Here is a 2,943-nt window from a genome sequence, read left to right as displayed (position 1 = left end):
GAAAAGATTTTCTCCCACTCTGTAGGCTTTCTTTTCACATTATTGATTATTTCCTGTGCTGAGAAAAAACTTTTTAGTTTGTATCTATCCCATTTATTGATTCTTGCTTTTATTCCTTGCGCTATGGGGGTCTTGTTAAGGAAATCTGGTCCTAAGCCAATGAGATGGAGATTAAGGCCTATTTTTTATTCTGTTTGGTGACAGTCTCAGGTCTAATTCCTAGATCTTTGATCCATTTTGAGTTGAGTTTTGTACAGGGTGAGAGATAGGGGTTTAATTTCATTTTACTGCATATGGATTTCCAGTTTTGCCAGCACCATTTGTTGAAGAGGCTATCTTTTCTCCATTGTAAGTTTTTGGCACCTTTGTCTAGTATGAGATAACTGTACTTATGTGGGGATGTCTCCGTAGCTTCTATCCTGTATCATTGGTCTACCTGTCTATTTTGGTGCCAATACCATGACATTTTTGTTACTATTGCTCTGTAGTGGAGTTTAAGTTCTGGTATTGTGATATACCTCCTGCATCACTCTTCCTGCCCAGGATTGCTTTGACTATTCTGGGCCTTTTGTTCTTCCAGATGAATTTCATGATTTCTTTTTCTGTTTCTATAAGAAATGTCATAGGGATTTTAATTGGAATTGTATAAATCTGTATAGCATCTTTGGAAGTATGGCCATTTTGATAATATTAATTCTGCATATCCAAGAACATAAGAGACCTTTCCATCTTCTAAGGTCTTCTTCAATTTCTTTCTTTAATGTTTTGTAGTTTTCTTTGTAGATATCTTTCACCTCTTTGGTTAGATTGATTCCCAAGCATTTATTCTTTTTGAGGCTATTGCAAATGGAGTTGTTTTCCTCATTTCCCTTTCAGCTGTTTCGTCGCTTGCGTATAAAAATGCTTTAGATTTATGTGTGTTGATTTTATATCCTGCTATTTTGCTGAATTCATTGATGAGGTCTAGAAGTTTTCTGGAGGAGTTTTTTGACTCCTCTAAATAGAGAATCATGTCATCAGCAAATAGTGACAGCTTAAGTTCCTCTTTTCCTATTTGTATCCCTTTAATTTCTTTGGTCTGTCTAATTGCTCTGGCCGATATTTCAAGGACGATGTTGAACAGAAGTGGTGAAAGAGGGCATCCCTATCTTGTTCCAGTTTTTAAAGGGAATGCTTTCAGTTTTTCTCCATTAAGAATGATGTTGGATCTCTCACCCTGCACAAAAATCAACTCACAATGAATCAAGGACCTTGAAATCAGACCAGAGGCCCTGCATCTTATAGAAGAAAAAGTAGGTCCAAATCTTCACCTTGTTGGCTTAGGACCAGTCTTCCTTAACAGGACTCCCATAGCACAAGGAATAAAAGCAAGAATCAATAACTGGGACAGATTCAAACTAAATAGCTTTCTCTCAGCAAAGGAAACTATCAGCAATGCAAAGAGAGAGCCAATAGAATGGGAGAATATCTTTGCCACTCATACGTCAGATAGAGCACTAATTTTCAGAATATATAAAGAACTCAAAAAACTCTACACGAAGAATACAAATAACCCAATCAACAAATGGGCTAAGGATATGAACAGATGCTTTACAGAAGAAGATCTACAAGCAATCAACAAACATAAGAAAAAATGTTCACCATCTTTAGTACTAAGAGAAATGCAAATCAAAACTACACTAAGATTCCATCTCACCCCAATTAGAATGGCGATTATCAAGAATACAAGCAACAGTAGGTGTTGGAGAGGATGTGGGGAAAAAGGTACACTCATACATTGCTGGTGGGGCAGCAAATTAGTGCAGCCACTCTGGAAAGCAGTATGGAGATTCCTCAGAAAGCTTGGAATGGACCCACCATTTGACCCAGCTATCCCACTCCTCAGCCTATACCCAAAGGACTTAAAATCAGCATACTACAGAGATACAGCCACATCAATGTTCATAGATGCTTAATTCACAATAGCCAGATTGTGGAACCAACCTAGATGTCCTTCAATTGATGAATGGATAAAGAAACTGTGGTATATATGTACAATGGAATATTACTCAGCTATAAAGAATAATAAAATTATGGGATTTGCAGGCAAATGGATGAAATTGGAAAATATCATGCTAAGTGAGATAAGCCAATCTCAAAAAACCAAAGGACGAATGATCTCGCTGATAAGCGGATGATGACACATAATGGGGGGTGGAGGGGGGCAAGAATGGAGGAAGGAGGGACTGTTTAGAGGGAAAAGAGGGGTGGGTGGTGTGGAGGGGAAGGAAAAAATAACAGAATTAATCAAACATCATTACCCTATGTAAATGTATGATTACGCAAATGGTATGCTGTTACTCCATGTACAAACAGAAACAACATGTATCCCATTTGTTTACAATAAAAAAAAAGAACGATGTTGGCCATGGATTAGCATAAATAGTCTTTACAATGTTGAGGTATGTTTTTTACTATCCCTATTTTTTCTAGTGTTTTGAGCATGAAGGGGCATTGTATTTTGTTGAACTCTTTTTCTGTCAATTGAAAGAACCATATGATTCTTATCCTTAAGTCTATGACATGATGGATTACATTTATTGATTTAAGGATGTTGAACCAACCTTGCATTCCCAGGATGAACCCCACTTGATGGTGGTGCACTATCTTCTTAGTATGCTTTTGGATATGGTTTACCAGAATTTGGTTAAGGATTTCTGCATCTATATTCAACAAGGATATTGGTCTAAAATTTTCTTTCCTTGATGTGTCTTTGTCTGGTTTGGGTATGAGGGTGATATTAGCTTCATAGAATGAGTTTGGTAGGGTACCCTCCTTTCTATTTCCTGGAATATCTTGAGAAGAATTGGAATGAGTTCTTCTTTGAAGGTCTTGTACAACTTGGCTGAGAATCTCTCTGGTCCTGGGCTTTTCTTGGTTGGTAGACTTTTGATGGCTTCTTCT

This window comes from Sciurus carolinensis, chromosome 4 (genome assembly GCF_902686445.1).
Source record: "Sciurus carolinensis chromosome 4, mSciCar1.2, whole genome shotgun sequence".
Lineage (NCBI taxonomy): Eukaryota > Metazoa > Chordata > Mammalia > Rodentia > Sciuridae > Sciurus > Sciurus carolinensis.
This window is presented reverse-complemented; position numbering follows the sequence as displayed.